Source organism: Peromyscus eremicus, chromosome 15 (assembly GCF_949786415.1).
Source record: "Peromyscus eremicus chromosome 15, PerEre_H2_v1, whole genome shotgun sequence".
Classification (NCBI taxonomy): Eukaryota; Metazoa; Chordata; class Mammalia; order Rodentia; family Cricetidae; genus Peromyscus; species Peromyscus eremicus.
Genome location: NC_081431.1, coordinates 9,536,001 through 9,555,613, shown reverse-complemented (window position 1 = coordinate 9,555,613; position 19,613 = coordinate 9,536,001). Strand labels below are relative to the sequence as shown.

The 19,613-nt window shown below is 40.0% G+C and overlaps 1 long non-coding RNA gene across 1 annotated transcript in view; it reads left to right on the top strand.

Annotated features, from left to right (window-relative positions):
• Positions 1 to 10,230, top strand: part of LOC131925699 (uncharacterized) — a 47,420-nt gene extending 37,190 nt beyond the window's left edge. The window contains exons 2-3 of the long non-coding RNA XR_009383320.1: positions 9,263 to 9,603; positions 10,017 to 10,230. This is a non-coding gene — a long non-coding RNA (uncharacterized LOC131925699). The remainder of the gene's footprint in view (positions 1 to 9,262; positions 9,604 to 10,016) is intronic.
• Positions 10,231 to 19,613: the final 9,383 nt, after the last annotated feature.

Here is a 19,613-nt window from a genome sequence, read left to right as displayed (position 1 = left end):
TGAATGTTAGTTATCATGTGATGGTAAGTTGATGGCAATACATTTCCATTTTTTCCAACTTCTCTAAAAGTGAAGACAGTTAAGTTATTGCTTTTCCTCTGAGTATAGTTATCGCCATGGCCTGTGAATTCTGATGTGAATTATTCTTCTTTACATGTCTCTCTGAGTGGTTTATAGTCCTTTATGTTGTTTTCTTTGTGATCTAATTATCCTTAAAAGGCATGCCTCTTAAGTTCCAAACACTTATGACTCAAATTCTTAACCACTTCAGAAAGAAGTGACTTATTTCTAGTTGATTTTTCGATGGCTATGACTTCATGTGGCCTTCTGATCTTTTCAAGTTGAAATCATTGTGAACAAGAACATGAAAGGTTTCACAGTCACGCATGCTCCATCAGAACATGAGCTCTTTCTGTGACCATGGGTGTAGTAAATGAAGTTCTTCCTCACATTACTCTACTCTTCTATGTTATTACTGGAAGTCTCTCTGAGGAGAAAGGGACACTTTACCTCTTATTAAACTTTTCTTACAGTTTAAATTATTTAGCTTTAGTTATTTCATTGCAGAGCTGTTTGTTGCATATGTTACGATTGTCACTGTGAGAGTCATTATTTCCTCAGCTACTTAGTTCTCCTATCCTTCCTTCTACCCTAACATCTGTTGCAAAAAAGATTAACAATCTTTTTAAGATGTATTTTATTTTTAATTATGTTTATGTGTGTACATCAGTATGGGAGCATATACATACGTGAGTGCAGGTATCTGCACAGGCCAGAAGAGGGCACCAAATCACCTGCAGCTGGAGTTATCAGGCTGTTGTAAGCTGTCCAACATGAGTGCTGGGAAATGAACTCCAGCCCTCTGGAAGAGCAGCAATTGCTCCTAACTACTGAGCCATCTTTACAGACCCTGAACTGCCTCTCTGTGTTTCTTTTTCTATTTCCCTGGTATCTTTTAATAGAGTTATGCATCTATCATAGCAATCAATTTTAGAGTATTTCCAACACTACACAAAATGCTGTGTTATTCTTCCACCACCACCCCACCCAGCTCTAAGCAGCCATCAATCAATTTTCTTTCTCTATAGAGTTTCCTATTTACACCACAGTATAGTAGGGAACCACAGAACTGCAGGTCCTTTGTGGGTGACGTACTTCACCTAATATAATGGTCCGAAATGCATTCATGCTTTAGGAATTAAAAACATTAAGACATTGTTCATTTTGTTTTCAATATTGTTTTATTGTGTGGACAGGTCCTATTTCATCAGTTGATATGCAGGCTTTTTCTCTCTTTACATCTAGTATGATGGAGGCAGTGGTCATTATTCATGTATACAATTTTATGTCTCTTTAGTGTGCGTACAAATTTGGGTGGAAAATTATTCTATGTTTTAATTTTCCTAAGCAGTCACATGACTTTATACCCCAGCCACAGTGTATACAAGTCCCATGATCTCCTTATTTCTCTGCTTTCTGTACTTTTCTTTTGGTTTTTCGAGACAGGGTTTCTCTGTGTAGCTTTGCGCCTTTTCCTGGAACTCACTTGGTAGCCCAGGCTGGCCTCGAACTCAGAGATCCGCCTGACTCTGCCTCCCGAGTGCTGGGATTAAAGGCGTGCGCCACCACCGCCCGGCCCTTTCTGTACTTCTTAATGTGTCTCTCTGAGTGTAGCTGTCATAGACATCGTGAAGGGAGATCCCTCTGGACTTTGACTTTCATTCTCTGAGGGCTGGTAAATTCCTTTGGTCTGGGAATCTAGAAAAAAATATTCCTGAGTTCAGAAATTCTCTTTAATAGCATGACAAAATGTGGGTTTTATTTAAAAAAAATACAATTTTGAGGTGCTTGAGAGATTAATCAACAGTTAAGAGCCTTTGGTTCTTTGTGGAGGATTCTGGATGGGTTCCCAGCATGTGGCAGCTTACAATCATCTGTAACTTCAGTTCCAGGGGAACTAACAACATTTTCTGGCCTCTGGCCCCCACAGGCACCAGGCACACACATAACACACATACATGCAGGCAAACACACACACATAAAAGAAAAGCTCTTTAAAATGTGTCATTGTGAAGCATGTTGTCTGAGTTCAGTCTTTAAATTCATCAATTTCTTTCTCTTTCTCCTTATTCCTTTCTCCCCATTTGTTTGCCTTTATGAGTCAGAGTCTTATGATTTCAAGTTGTCTTTGAATTCAAGTGTCTCCTGCTGGTCCTAAACTCGTGGCAATCCCCCTGCCTCAGACTCCATGCATAGCTACTCTTTCCATAATTAAAAAATAAGCCAATTTGATGAATCCTCAATATTAAATTATTTTCTCTCCTTTTTCTAAAGATTTATTTATTTTTATTGCTATGTATGTGTATGTGTGCCTGTGGTACAGGTGCCCACTGAGGCCAGAAGACGGCATTATATCCCCTGGAACTGGAGTTGCAGGATGTTGTTAGCCGTCAGTGTTGGTGTTGGGAACTGACCCCAGGTCCTTTGCAAGAGCCATATGTGCTCTTAACCACAAGCCATCTCTCCAGTCATGTGATTTAATTCTTTTTCAGAAAAATATCTTCATGTTAAATTTCTTTGGTTTGTTCTCCAGATCTTTCATTTTCCCCCCTCTTGATATCATATGACTTAAACATTGTTCTACCTTTGAAATCTTTTAATTATGCGATCATTCATGCTTTTAAATTCAGTGATGGCTCCAGTGTAGCTGATAGCAGCACAACCATGGTCCCGAGGACAACTAGAAAGCCTGGACAAAATTGATGTCACTGAACCACTCAGCGCTTTTAGGGTCACATGATCTCTTTTTTTTTTTTTTTTTTTTGAGATTTTTTTTTTTTTAATTTTTATTATGTATACAGCAGTATGACTGCAGGCCAGAAGAGGGCACCAGATCTCATTTCAGATGGTTTTGAGCCACCATGTGGTTGCTGGGAATTGAACTCAGGACCTCTGGAAGAGCAGTCAGTGCTCTTAACCTCTGAGCCATCTCTCCAGCCCAGGTCACATGATCTCAAAACACCAAGATGAAAGAGAGAAGGGGTGAGCAGAGAAGCCAGCACAGTAATCATATCCACTTCCTCCTTGGGCTGACTCTTCATTTTCAAGCTCTGCCTATGAAGGGTCTTTGTTATAGCTTTCGGGGTCTTTGTTAAACACAACACTTCCGATCAGATCCTACAAGGAGTCTGCACTAAGAAGTAGGAACCAACTACACTCAGACAAATTCTCTCTCACACACACCTTGAAAAAGTTGATAGTATTTAATGTATGATTTGACTAGGATAAATTCTCCCCAGCCAAACTACCAGGCAGAATATAAAATTACCATTGTCTAAAAAATCACATTATTGCTCAAGCTTTCCTATATCATAACTGAAATAGCAAGAAATAGGACCAAATGAAAAAAATAGAGAACCAAAGAAGAGTCACAAAAGATGGAAAAACTGGCTAAGAATGCTAATACAGTTATAATTACGAAACTATCAGAGAACAATGAAATTGTTGAAATCCAAGAATAGTATGCAAAGAAAGAGTGGGCCTTACCTTCAAGAATAGAGTGTTTAAAGTAAAGTTAAATGGTAGAAAAAGATACACTGCTCAAATGGTATTCCAAAGTAAATTGGGGTGGACATTTGAAGATCCAGGAAAGGTTTTTACAGCAAGATATACACATTTCATGTTTTTGAACATGTCAGTTGAAAGTATACAGTAGTTGTAGAACTGTACATAGAAGAAATATTTAAAACAAAAATTGAAACTACAGAAACAATCAAGTACAACAAAAGATTTTGATACATTTTTAAAAGTAATATAAACAAGTGATAAAAAGAAAAAGATAGCAAGAAATAGAGAACACCTGGAAAAGACAGTGAAGGGATTAGATAACTGTCAACCAACACAAGAGTAAATTCAACATTCAAGAGGCAAGGGCCAGTCAATTTTAAAGGCTTGACTCTTGGACTATGTTCTCTGATTACACTTAAGGGAAATTGCTAATGAGAAAGATAGCTGGGAAGTCCACGAATGTTGAAAACTAAACAATAACTCATGGATCAAAAATAACCATGATATAAATTAAAAATAATTAGAACAAAATGGTAATCGACATCCGACAGCTTGCCAGGTATGGTGATGCACACCTGTTATACCAGAACTCAGGAGGCTGATATAGGAAGATCTGGAGCATGAGAAAGCCTGGGCTCAACATAAAGTCCCAGGATAGACCAGACTTCATTATAAGGGTCTAGCTCATACCAAAAAAACAAAAACAAAAACAAAATAACATCCAAAACAACAAAAAAACCAACCAAACAAACACCTTAAAATACATTTCTGGAAAAGGTATTTGTTTTTACATTTTGTATAAGCATTTTAAAACATGAGAAAATTATAAACAATTATATGTAAATAATCTGAACTTTTAGATAAATGTACATAGTTTGGAAAAACACACCATTCCAACACTAACTCAAGAATGTACAGAAACTCAAAATAGTTACACTCATGGCTTTAGCCAATTACTAAATATTCTCCTGAGAAGGAACTCTAAGCCCAGATGTTTCTACTCCCGGTTTCTCCTCAACATTTAAACCAATATTAGAAAACACTTCCGGAGCAAATTTATGAAGGGACACTCGCTAACTCATTCTATGATGGCGAAGCTTCAAGAGGAAGCTGCTGTGAGAATGCGTTAATTAAGGAAAATGATGGGCATGTTTATCGTATGAAAACATGAAAAGTCCATAAAGGTCAGCAAAGGGAATCACCTGTGATGAAAGCAAGGGTCTGTCAGGATTGATTCGGATTATGTTTTTAAAACTGTTATTACATTGGAAGGAAAGAGGAGCAAAGTCGTGTGGTCTTTCTGTCTGAATGTTGATGTCTTTACAGAACCATATTCTGATAAACATTTGATTTAACATTCATTTATGATGAACACACTTAGACTCTAGGAGCGCAAGAAGTTCCCTTTGTCTAGTAAAGGAATCTACAAACACCTCCATCATGTTTGAGGGTGATTTATTAAAAGATCTCCTTTTGATGTTGGGGAAAGAGGACACTTCACTCTTGTCATTGTTTTGGGGGTCCTACATAGAGCAACAGGATAAGAAAAAGAAACAAAAGATATAATGCTTAGAGAAGAAGACAAGTAAATTGCAATTTTGGTTCCAGGTATAGGAAATCCAAATGATTTATGGCCCAACTATTAGAACTCCGAAGTGACCCTTGTAAGTATGCTGCAGAGCGAGCAAACTATATAATAGGGTGTGGCACATTCCATCACGGAAGGGGATGGATGGTGGCTGGAGCTCTATCTGTGGCAACAGGACAGGAGGATCAGGTTGTGATGCATCATGAGCCAAGAAGCAGAGGGCCTGGGCCAAAAGAGACCTAGCCTGTAACCACCAAGCACCACCCTCATAGTCTGACATCTGCCTTTTGGCCCCTTGTCCACAAGGTGCCACCTCCCCATAAAGTATGGCTTAAACACATGAACCGTTCTCGACTATTATGACATTTCATACAAAATCAGTTTTAGGTAGAGTGTAGATCTAAATAGAAAAGTAATACAGTTAAGTTTGGGAAATAAATATGAAAGGCTATCTTTATGTTTTTTAGTTGAAAAGATTTAATATGTCTTATTCAGTGTATCATCAAAGGATTTTTAAAAGGCTATACCTTCTGAGAAAGAAAAATTTTCCTGAAACCTAGTTGGTATTATACAAAAAAAAGGAAAACCACAATAAACTTGTATTAAAATATAAACTTTTCCTTAAAAGATACCACAGAGCATAAGAAAGGAAATGGGACAAAATATCTTTCATCAACTTTGCAACAACAAATTGAAAGTTTTCTTTTTAAAATTTTTACAATTAAACAAACAGAAAATGAAAGTGGGTCAGAAACAAAATGCCCAGATGTCTATAAAAACACCACAAGACGCTTAGCTTTGGTAGCCATGAGGAAAATGTCAACTAAAGCCCTGTAATATGTCCACACCACTATAAGAACACAGAAGGGGGAAAACCACAGGAGATGGGAGAAATTGCTCACTCGATAGTGTGTTTGCGTGGCAAGCCTGAGGGTCTGAGTTTGGATCCCCAGAACCATGTAAAAAAAAAAAAATGGACTTGTTGTTGTGTGCCTCTAATTCCCAATGCCACGGGCCAGACACAGGATGATCCCTAGAGCTCATCGGCCAGCCGCTAGAGCCAACTGGTGAGGCCCAGTTTCAAGGAGAGACTGTCTCAAAAGCAAGTGAAGAGCCATGAAGGAAGATATCTGATACCAACCTCTAGTGTACAGATGTGCATGCATGTGCACACTCACACATCCACCACACACAAACAATAATAAGATAAATAAGTTAAAAGATAAACATTATCAGCTGGGTGGCGGTAATTCAATACTTGGAGGCAGAGACAGGTAGATCTCTGTGAGTTCGAGGCCAGCCTGGTCTCTAGAGTGAGTTCCAGGACAGCCAGAGCTGTTACCATAGAGAAACCCTGACTCGAAAAACAAAAGGAACAAACAAACAAACACATTCCCAAGTGTGATTGAGAACATGAAGCAGCTGACAGGCTCATGGACTTTTGTGTGCATTGAGTGGAAGTGTGAGATGTGCCCACAGGAGCAGCACATGCACAGACACACACATACAAACCTCTAATCACTCAAATTGCCATCCACACCAGATGGGTTCAATGACAGTATCTCAGCTCTGTGGGGTATTTCACAGGAATAAGATATCCTCAGCAATACGTTTTAGTTTTAAGAACATAAAGTTGAGTGACAAATGGAAGCCACAAATAATGTGCTACCCTTTTATAATAAAGTCCACATCTCAGAGAAAACATGCCATGTATCATGTGTATGTGTACATGTGTGTTTGCACATAAGGTTTATATTATTATATTTTTAAATGATTTACCTTATCTTTATATGTACATCTGTGTGTGTGTATATATATGTATATTTGTATGTATATATGTGTGTGTGCGTGTATGTGTGTGTGTGTGTGTGAGTGCAGAGGCATTAGATCTTCCTGGAGCTGGTTGTGGGCCACCAATATGGGTGCTGAGAACTGATTTGGGGTCTCCTGCAGGAGCAGCATGTGCTTTTAACCATGGAGCTATGTGTTTCTCAGGTCCCTGGTCTATGCATTCAAAGAAGTCACATACACACATCTTATCTCTGCATATGTGAATTTCTGTGTGTCATGTGTTAAGACAGGCTGGCATGATTGTTTCTAGATTAGGATTTAGTTCCATGGTGTTTATCCATCACCTGTAAAGATTCCATGGTGATGACAAAGGACCGTTTGTGAAGGTAGTGTGTTGTGTTTTAATCACTGCACAACAGCTCAGTGTTGAGTTAACTGTTCACTTTTACCACAGCCTCATGCCTAGAGCAAACAGAATAATAGAACATTCCTGTTGACTGGATTCCCTGGGTGTCTCAACTGCCCTCACGGCAGCTGAAATGGCTGCTGTGTAATCTGAAGAGCTGCTCAGGATCCTAGTGATGCTTGTAGCCACTTGGTTGGTAAATATCTCAGTGCCCTTAACCCTTCGCATCCTTCAGAAGTTGATACCTTCTTTACAGAGAATATAAGTTGTTTGAGTGCAAAGAAAATTAACATGCTTCCGTCAGCATCCAGGCCTGAAGCTGTGTGCTTATTCTGACTTTGCAACCTGCCACTCATCCCCAGCAGCCAGGTGTGGCAACAGATCCTCACTGGTAAGACCATAAAGGAAACCTAGTCACCGAGAGCACCAGGACGCAGGGTTTTATTACAGACTGATGTCTTTTTAAACAGCAACGTGGTTTTAAGGCTGTGCTGCATTTGTCTGGGCCTCGTGGACTTCAAACAGCTCTCTCTCCCAGCGCTTGACGCTAAGCTTCACTGTTTCATATGTTAAGTGATTGGAAACTTGGGAACCATGAAGTAATACTTTTCTCTGATTTGGAAACTTTGAGTCTTTAACAATGAAACCTTAGATGTGTATTAAGAAAGGTATAGTGTTTTCTTTATAGATGCCTATCATTGGCCCCCATTATATAACTCTTTCATGGCGAAAAAGAAATATCTAAAGCTGATTTCATGTTTTCATGAGTTTTTTTTTTTTAACCCTCTCTTCCCCCTTTACTCACCTACTGCATTTCTTGTTGATTTTTTCTAAAACTCAAACCAGTGCCAAGGGCATGAGGCTTTAATAAAGCCTCCTAACATGGGTCATTTCATTTTTTGCCTTAAGAAAGAGCTCATATGCCAGCTGCCGATTGCTATCACGCCATGCTCTGGAATAAACACGGTGCCTCCCCTGAGCAGAGGCTCCTGCCAGTGTTTGTAATTTTGCATACATTTGAACCCAGATGGCTAGATTGAGCGGTGCTGGTTAGCAGTCACAGTGAAAACCACAGAAGGCGTGCAGACTGGGAGAAGCAGAACTCGGGTCTGGCTAACAGCCGCGCTCAGTTCTTGGTCCAGTAACTCTTGACTACATTTTGAGCTGGACCTGGATGGGGAGACCTATTGCTTTTGGATTTAAGAAGAATTCTGTGCCTGGTATTGTACAGGCGGCACAGAGGGCCACCCAGCGTGATCTTAAACCTGCACCATAAATTTCATATTTATTTATGAGCAAAATCTTGAACTTTCTCAAGGAAACATGGATTTCACTTGACAGATGTTCCTTTATAAGTTTTTGCATCACACATTTTTTTTGCTTTTACAAGTAAAGAAAGGCCTCTTTAGTTTTGATTCTATTTCTCATTTATTCTTTAGCACAGGTGGAACCAGAAGAAATGAAAGTTTATTGACGGTGTCTAATGTTCAAGAGGTTGCAAAACACCATGAAAATGTATGCTGGCTTAACATATCATGCAATCATCAATAAAAATAATTGATTGTTGTGTATCTGTCTTACCAAGCACAGTGTTAGGGACTTCTGTATGCATTTAATATAATACTTAAAATAGTTTTACTAAATATATATTATCGTCACCATTTTGTCTTTGCACCTGTATGTATATGGTATATGAATGGGTGTTTGTGCAGTATTTCTGCATCTGGTTTTAGGGAGGTTCTGATGACCTAAACTCTGGTTTTCATGCTTGCTCGCAAACACTTTCCCACAGTCACTTCCTCAGACCTATCTTCACTTTTCAAACGAGAAAACCAATTCCAGGTTCATATACCTGTAGCCACACCATAGAAGACCCAGAGAGTTCTGACTTAGTTATTCCTCTCTTTAAGGTTCTGGCCACTCCTCTGAATGTTCTGTACCTATGGAAAATGCTAATCATGGTGAATGAGGCCTTTGCCATCAGGAGAAAGTTCAATGGTTGGTTCCTTCTTGTTGGGATACCACTGACGGATGCAGAGAAGGGAACTGAGAGCCAACGCCCTTCCTTCACCACTCATGTGTAGACTCACTGGCACAACCAGATGGAGAGGAACAGCTTCAGCTATGTCTGTGAAAGTGTCCTCATGCATCATCTCAAGTGGAGACCTTGAGCCAGCCTGCCCACTGGAGTCTCCAGAGCTCTAGATTCCAGTTTACCTTCCTGTTGCTCCAAGCCTGCTCCTTTGAGTGGGTGAGTTCTGCTCAACTGGGAAACACAGAGCACGGCTGTAGCTTCTAGTCAGATAATCCATTCTCCTAGATGGAGGAGAACAACCAGGGTTGTTCTATTAACAGAAGTCCTGTAGAGGACAGAGAGGCAAAGCCTAGGGGTATTCCATGATAACATTCTCTATAATTTTAATTTGAGTCATTAAGTATAATACCACTTGAGGTCTGGCAAGCTACCCCCAAGGTCTCTCCTCCCAACATCCAGAAGCTATGGCCCTATGTTCTATTTTCCTCTGTCTACGGTATAGTTTAGATTTTGTAAAAAGAGTTTAAATGAGCCAAACTTTATACTAATTGAATTAATTACAGGCTTAATTCAATCCCAGGATGAAAATTCTCTCTTCTATTCCCTGTTAAATTAAGTTACATGTTTAGTTCAATAGAGCTTACCGGAGATGATGCACAACACAGCAAAACACAACACAGCAAGACACAACGCAGGAGGTACTTCAACTTTGACTATAGCATCACTCATCATCAAATCTTCAGGACATAATTCAAGGTTCCCTTGCTTTCTAAAATCTTAAGTGTCATTAAATGTATGTCCACATCCATTCAAATCTGAAAATTAAACTCTGATTTGACCTCACTTGAAGCCTCCGTAGAGCTGTGTTTCTTTAACAGTGGAGAATGGATGGTATTCCTTAGAGCTGGCGTTGTACAGCCTAAAATGTACCCTGCAGCCTTTGCCGGAGCATTTGATGCTTTCAAAGAAGCTTGACTTCTCCCTTTTACTCTGTAAAACCTTTTCAATGCATGGACACTAAACTCTCTCTAAAGAGCTCATTCAGCAAAATGTCAAGGTAAGAAGGAAGGAAGGAAGAGCAGAAGGAGCAAGGAGGACAGGGAGCAAAGAGAGCACAGGGGAGGAGGGAGAGGGAAAGAAAGGGCAGAGGACAGACTCTCATGGTTGTTCAGTTGTGGGGATTGACATTTCCCCGCTCCCCCCCCCACCCCCCCCCGATTTCCAAGTTTACACCAGCTACATATTGTCCTCTACATATTCCTGCCTGAGGAAGCTACTGATGTTTTCTGAGTCCTGTGTTTCCTGTGGGGGTTAAACACACAGGAGGCGTCCAGGAGGTAGAGTTTTGTCACCATTTGTGGATTCTCAGGATTCTCGGGGTCTTAGACGGCATGTTACTTCAATAGTAAGAGCTGGCCTTTCTCCCCAGGACACTGTTCTCCATCAGATCAACTCTATTGTTCTATGCCTGCCTGGATTTCTCCTTCAGGATGTTTAACTTAGCTGGAACTTTCTCTATGTGTCTTACTGAGCAAGTTTCTTCAGAGCATAGGCTATAAATGCATCTTCACATTCTCTAACTCAGTTGCTATGGAGGTCACTTAATAATAATGCTCCATCCTTAAGAACTGGCTTCCACTTGTGCTATGGACTCCATCATTTAATACCCCAGTCCCCACATCAACTGTTCCTGGAGTGTGACCCCTGCTCTGGGCTCTGTGCAGTATGCTCACCAATTATGTCTACTTTCAATGAGTTTGTTTATTTGAACTTAGTTATAATTTCCTATTTGTTAGTAACTGAAGAAAACAAAACAATACACCTCCCCTCTTATCATTATGAAAGAAAAACAAACAAAAAACAACTTTGCCTCAACATATTTTTTTGTTTCAGTCCCATAGCTCAGATCCTATCCCCTCTACTTAACATGCTTAAAACCTCAATGTTTCTCAAACAAACAAACATACCCCCCCCAAAAAAAAAACTAACCAATGCCTTTTCCTTCAGCATAAGGAACCCAGTCTCCCTTTAGTCCCTTTACTCCTGGCCTCTGCTCTTTGTCACACTGGGAACAGCACATACATCAGGAAGTACTGCTCTTCCTCACTTCATTTTCTTATCCAAACTGATTCCCAGAGACTGCTCATTTTCCTCTTTGCCTTTGGGCTTGAAAAATGTACTTGTGTTTTTATTTTTACATAAATTCCCCAAAGCAAACATTTTTGTTTTTGTTTATAAATAAAATCTATCAGTCATCTCTGGGAAGAGGCAATATCTGGCTCTCAGAAATCTGGAGCCGTGACCAGAATTTATAAAATGTATACATATGGGGCCATCTTGATACCACATGTTTGAGAGCCAAAGATGTGCCAAAGTGCACAGATCCAGGACACTAGCACTCCATCTCACCAACTCCCTCCCTCTGACAAAGTGCACAGATCCAGGACACTAGCACTCCATCTAACAGGACTGAAATGAGAGGCCAAGCTTGCAGATGCCTGGCTTGACACAACACACACACAGCAGCCTTCAATCACAATGGGCTGCTTTTATAGGCTGATCCCCCCAAACACTTTGCAGATTGGGAAAAACTGACCTGTACATTAAGCAAGAAACACTTTTTAGCCAACTTCCTTCTTAATCACTATGGCATTTAATTTTCATCTCTAAGTAGTAAATGACTATTTGCAGAGATATTCTAAATATGTATCAAACTGTTGTAGGACTTGTGCTCATCTTGTGTTCATCATACACTCTCAGGGGATTGACTTTAGTTTTGTGTCCTTTTTCTTGGCTATGTATAATTTTTCTCTGATTTACATTTTAGCTTTCCACCACCTTTTCAACTATTTAAGACAATGTACTTCTAAAGAGAAAAACCTTCTATCAGTTTTAGCCCACACTGGTCTTCTCTGTTGCTTTGAAATTGTGGCAAGGAGGCCCCCCATGGCATGAATATTGCAGTAGAACAAAACCAATGTCTTAGTTATTTTTCTATTGCTGTGATAAGGCACCATGAGCAAAGAACTTATTGAAGGTAGAGTTTATTTGGGGCTTATAGTTTCAGAGGGTTAGAGTTCATGACTATCATAGTAGAAGACTATCATGGCAGCAGGAAGCAGGCATGGCTCTGGAGTAGCAGCTGAGAGCTTACATCTTGGTACACATACACCAGGCAGAGAAAGGGGGGCACTGGGAATGCTGTGAGCTTTGAAACTTCAAAGTCCATCCCTAGTGACACAACTCTGTGGTGATACTTTGTTGTACTCTAATAGAATTTGCCTGAAGATCAGAGGACCGAGACAGCCACTAGATTAAACATAGAGGTCAGGCAGTGGTGGCACATACCCTTAATCCTAGCACTCAGGAGTTAGAGATCCATCTGGATCTTCGTGAGTTCAAGGCCACACTGGGCTACATGAGATTGATCCAGTCTAGGGGAGAAACAGAGCCAGGCAGTGGTGGCACACACCTTTAATCCCAGTATTTGGGAGTCACATGCCATTAATCCCAGCACTAGGAAGGTTGAGACAGGAAGTGAAACAGCTGGGTGGAGAAAGGCACATAAGGTATGAGGAGACAGGAACTAGAGAGCTTTTTGACTGAGAACTCAGGAGCATTCTGTCTGAGGACTAATGGAGACAGGATCTTTTCTATTCGGCTGAGGAGTTGGCGAGGTGAGAAGTGGCTGTGGCTTGTTTCCTCTGATATTCCAGCATTTACCCCAATATCTGGCTCTGGGTTTTTATTATAAGACTATTTAGGATTTGTGCAACACATCTCCTCTAACAAGGCCAAGCCTCTTAATCCTTCCCAAACACCTGTATCAACTGGGGACCATACATTCAAATATATGAGCCTATTGGGACCAATCTTCTTTAAACTACCACGACCATGAGAAGAGAAAGGGAGAAGGTCCAACCATCCCCCTCAAAGGCACATTCTGAATGATGAAGAGACTATCACCATGTTACAAAGATGACAAATTTTACTACTTCCTCAAGAGCCAGAGGCAGAAGACCAAGGCTTTAGCCCATGGGATGTGAGGAACACTCAGGTTCCAAGTTATAGTTACTCTAGTAATGATTCCAATAAGAGTCACTGGAGTCAATTCTACAGATACACTATTTCCAGGAACTAATATACATTGATGAAAGGCATAGGATAAGCCCATTACAATCTCTCATTCAGAAAAAGAAAGACACACAGCCATTGCTGTTCAATCGTGCCGATGGCATCTGGTGAGGCAGGCATTGGGCTGCAGCCACTGTGGGAGAGGAGAAGCGTTCTGTGTAGGCCAGCCTCTGTAACTTAGAACGGCTTTATCCTTTATGTTGGCCCTACTCAACAGTCAAGTCTTGCTTGTTTGTTTTTCTCTTAGGAGTCTGTGGAGATGGAAATTAGATGGTGTGGAAGCTTGTACATGGAAAGGCAGGGGTTGGATTTAAGTTCATGCTTATAGCATCTTGTCCAACACAGAGCTGAATGGGCTTCTGAATTACTACTTTCAATCACTCTTTGTGGCTAGGACTGATCAACAACTTATACCCAAGTTCTTTTACAGACACAATTCTTCGTTCTAATTTATTTTTGTACCCTCAGTTAATGCTCTTTGTTCACACTTTAGTAATGACTATATTAGAACTACCTAGAACCCTAGGCAAGCACTCCATCACAGGCCTGATGAGATCCAGTATAAACAGCACTTTCCCTGGCATTGTAAGAAGTAAAAGAACGAACTGGTTTTAAACCTACTCTATTTGGCAGTGTGAACTTTGGCACCCTCAGAATTAGCTGACTCAATAACATCCTCACCCTGGTGATCACCCTCCTGAAAGATAGCCGGGCAACAAGTCACTTTATATCTAAAGATCAAGTTCTGTTTCTGACCATCTGCCCATTCCAGAACTTGTAGCTAGAGTTTTCCTGCCTGGCCCACAGTCAGGGCAAATCTCTCTCACCTGCCAGTCTCACAGCCACTCAAACCCAACCAAGTAAACACAGAGACTTATATTGGTTACAAACTGTATGGCTGTGGCAGGCTTCTTGATAACTGTATTTACAGCTTAAATTAATCCATTTCCATTAATCTATACCTTACCACATGGCTCGTGGCTTACCGGCATCTTCACATGCTGTTTGTCATTGTGGCGGCTGGCAGTGTCTCTCTTCCCACTTTATTCTCCTCCTTGTCCCGCCTACACTTCCTGCCTAGCCAATGGCCAATCAGTGTTTTATTTATTGACTAATCAGCAACACATTTGCCATACAGTACATCCCACAGCACTTCCCCCCCCCCTTTTTTTTTTCAAAACTCAATAACATCCTCACCCTGGTGATCACCCTCCTGAAAGATAGCCGGGCAACAAGTCACTTTATATCTAAAGATCAAGTTCTGTTTCTGACCATCTGCCCATTCCAGAACTCTGCACTTTTTCAAACCCAAAAGACACACATCAGCTCACTTTGTGTTCATAGCCATTCAGAAGCACATTTCTCTCTTAATTAGTAATTAACTTGGGTTTTGTTATTTGGTTTATACATTGAGTGGATGAATCTTCTACCAAATACTTTCAGTCTCTTTATGGAGCTGAAAAGTTTGCAAACTAATAAACTTCAAAACCATCCTTCATCCCTTTAGGTCTAGAGTAGTTAGATTTTACTGCTCACAATGGTAAAGTTTTTAGTCATCCCAGACATATTTGTTTTCTTAAAACTTATGCTCGACTTTGAGACAAGTGCCATATTATTTAGGCTGTGTTTGCCATCAGCTCTACCTGATAAGGACTTTCTTGTAGATTTCTAGGATAAGTAAACTTCTTTTTTGAAACAAGCAGTTCCGAAATTCAATGAACATGCAATAACATCTGCTTCTCGCTCATCTTAAAGTGTTGGATGACTTCTCTGTGTGTCATTCTTCTCTATATCATAACTCAAGCCTTTGCGATCCTTCTGTGTAATGATTTCCTCATCAGAGACACGCTGAGAGACAGCCATATTGGCAGAAGCATCATGGAAAGAGTCTTGTGGGGTATTTAAAGCTCAAGAATAGACATGAAGATCGTCTGATCCCATTTTCTACAGGGAAAGGATGTAGTTATCTTGTATGTCCAGGAAAAGAAAGCAGAATAACAGAATTAAAAATGTTTAGGCATCTCTAACAAACAAGAATAACCAAATTTCAAAGTTCTTTAGAAAGATCAATTCAATTTTTTCTTTTGTGTGTATGCGTGTGTGTGTGTGTGTGTGTGTGTGTGTGTGTGTGTGTGTGTGTCTTGAATTAATTGAAACAGTGGAGCATGACAGTTCATCTCCTGAAATGTTTAGTTTGTATAACTTTGTTTCGTTCATTTAAAATTAGAGCAAAAATATTGTTTTCACTTCTTTTTATCCTTGCTTTTATATTGATATTTACATTTTAACAGTGTTGTCAAATAGCCTGAAATGTAAGGCATAATTAGCCTGTATGCAAATAGATTTAATGACCTGTACATGCCCCACCTTTATTCAAATAGATGACTACACATGTGATTTTACTACAATAGATAACAGTAAATCCTTTTAAAATTGGGTAAAACCTTAAGCCTCTTAGTTCATATCAGTTGCATTTTAAAGGTATCTCCATTTAACTGAGAATGCTAAGGCTTTTCAAAAATTTATGTGAAAGCACATACATATACACACACACACATACATACATATACATACACACATGCACACATATATTCCTTTTGGCTATTCATGCTACAATTCACTAACTTGCATTGCTATCAATTAGTCCCAGAAAGATATTGAATGGGACAAGTGATTTTCCAGTCCTTCATCAGTTCTTATTTCCCAGTAACATGGGGAAATGCACACAGACACACATTTATAGTTCAGGGTGCTATGAGATCAGACTTATCTGTATGTCTTATGTTCATCAGCTGAGTATTTCAGAGTGCCGCCTTACTCTTTGACGGGCTCTAGTGATGGTGTTGGCGCTGCAATCCTTACTTTCCACTGGTTAACACTGCATGCTCTTAAGAAACTTTCTGCAAATCCAGTGATGACTTTCTGACACATTGGGAACAGTCTAGATCACATCAGTATGAGGGACAGAATGGATCCTTGATAATTACCGGACTAAATCGCTACAGGGAAAGGTTCTAACTTAGCATTATTGTAAGCCTAAATACAGAGAGAGTTAAAATCCAGTGATGTGTTCAGGCAGCATGCTTGAATGTCCGCCAAAACTTCCATTATAACCCTTACTTGTTGGGAGTTGATACTCTGCCACATTGAGTTTAGCTGTAAATTGGAATATGATATCTAAATTTCACTTTAAGGTTAGAATTTATTATATTTAAACTATTATATATGCCAACAGAAAACACACACACACACACACACACACACACACACACACACACACACAAAGAGAGAGAGAGAGAGAGAGAGAGAGAGAGAGAGAGAGAGAGAGAGAGAGAGAATCACAAACACACGTCTCTGACAAGATCCTCTCCCTGTATGCCCAGTCAATGGCTCTTTCACTGCCATATGGACCAGTTCCCTGAACTGTCTTTGGCCTTCTTGCCTCTTCATGGAAAACTCCCTGTGTACAAATTTGCTAGTTTATTGAGTCAATAAACATCTGCTCAAGGGGTTGGTGGTACAACTCCACTGATAGAGCAATAGCCTGGCATGTGCAAGGCCTTGTGTTCAATTCTGAATCCTGAAAAACAAACATAAACTGAGAATCTACTACTCTTCTGCAATGATGTCATGAGCTGGAGCTCCCTGTAGGGATAGCAGATAGCACACAATGTAGCCCATGCTGGAGTTTTGCTCAAGTAGCCCCAGTTACACACTTAATTTATAATACTCTAATCCCTACTCTGTAAATAGCTTCTAGGAACACTGTTTGAACCATACTAGTACTAAACTGACACCTCTTTGATACTTTCTGAAGGTCACACATTGCATGTTGAGAGCACATCTGTCACAGTCTTTTCTTACATTTCTCTGGTGGATCCCAGAGATAGTTCACATAGCCACAACATATTCATATAAGTAATAATTGTGAGGATGTCTGCTGTTCCTTGGATTTGTCTGCCTTTTATTGCTATGGTAAGTACTATGACAAAAATCAGCTTGGAGGGGAAAGGGTGTATTTGACTTACATCGCCCAACCCTAGATGGTCATAGAGGGAGGACAGGGCAGGAGAAAAGTCAAAACCTTGAGGCAGAAACTGAAGCCCAGACCATGAAATAATGATGCTCACTGGCTTACTCTTCAAGCTCATGTTGAGTAGCTACCTTCCTTATACCTGTTAGGACCATCTGCCCAAAGGGCCACCATCCTCAGTGAACTGGGCCTTCCCACCTCAAACTCTGATCAACAAAATGCTCCATAGACTTGCCTACAGGCCAGTCTGATGGAAGCGTTTTCTCAACTGAGATTCTCTTTTCCCAGATGACCCCAGCTTGTGCCAAGTTGACAAAAAGAATGATTCAGCACATTCCTTATACTCCAGTTCTTACTTTATATTGCTTGTCTATTTATTCACTTAACTCTTTTTTTAAGGTAGGATCTTGAAGGTAGCCAAAGACAGCCTTGAACTCACAACTGCATTTCAGAACCTCCTGTATGCTGTACATAAGCATGTGCCACCACAGTGAGCCAGATAAGGGTGATTTCAAATGAGATGAGGTTAGTGCTTTTATTTTTTGTGCTGTTATGAGTCAGACAGGCCCCTACTTTATCATTCACTGTTTGTTTTTCTCTGATGGTCTCAGCCCTGTGAGGCAGATTATGTGTTCTAAATCTGTTAAATAATTGAAAATCTTTCCTCAGAAGTTGAATAGATGATTACTCTTGGGTATTAACTATCAATTTACTTATGAAAGCCAACTCAGCTTAGTCATGGTACACAGAGTTCAAAAACTATTGTTGAGGCAAAGGAAAGGACACTCTGGTGGAGGGCCCACTCTCAGAGATAACAGAGCCACAGGAAAAACTTCAGCTTCTATGTGTTTTGGAAATCATCTTTCCTATTCGCTTGTTTGAACTTGAGGAGAAGAAGTCCGAGCTTTGTTCTGCTTTCCAGAAAGTTCTGTGCTGATGGAAAGGTCCGGAAGACAGAGGCATAGAGTTCCCATTCAGTCGTTGTTCATACACTTAGGATTTCATTCATCCAGTGTTTATCAAGCATCCTGTAAATGTCAAAGATTGTTCTAGAAGCTGAGGACCAAGTGGCAAATGATGCTATTCTGCCACAATGGAGTGAAACACTGTGAACAGACAGAAAAAATAATGAAGACGGGATTATAAACAAGGACTTCTTTGACTCTATGATAAGGACCAGGAACTCAGCTCAGCCTTGGTGCTCTCAATAAAAGCTTCTGGGAGGATGAAAAGTCTGAGCTGAAATTAAAAACAATCAAACAAAAATAGATGAAAACTAGACCAAGAAAGGAATAAGAACACCCCAACAAAAATCCACCACCACCACCACCACCACCACCACCAACAACAACAACAACAACAACAAACAGAGATAGGAGAATGGGGACTTTGAGATGGAAGTGGACCCAGTCACAAGATCAGAAAACTAACTCTGTATCTAAAGCCATCTTCCCCAAAACTGCTCTGAGGCCAGACCTTGTGTTGTCTTTACTAGCACTGCCTGAGTTGTGAGCCTTGGTATCACATTAGTCGATAAAATGTGTTGACAAAATTGGTGGTAGCTGTTAAAAACTTCTCTGCACCGTTTATTTCTTCCCCACAGTCTGAATGTCTGCTAAGAGCCTCAGGTTGGCTAACAATGATAATATCACTTGTGGGGAACTCGGCAACTATTTGTTGTACTTTAAAATACCAAATGCTTAAACAATGACATTTGAAGCTTATAGTGACTTGTGTTCTATTCTTCTAATAATTTGTTTAGCAAGGAGCTCACTCGACATTTTCTGGATGTCATGTGAATTACAGAGAACTTCCGAAGACTATGAGTATTCATTGGTCCTGGCCTGACTTTTTATGTTATTTTAACCCACCATTTCCTAGATTCAAAATTGTCAGCTAAAACGTAAGTTAACAGCTCTACGTTTTGTTTAGAATTTCCTAAATAGCCATATACACACACAGTTTTAGGTGCTCTATTCATAAAACAAAACCACATATTCTTATATATTCAGTTGACTTGCCATAACTTTTGAAATTTATAATTGGGTATTTTAGATGC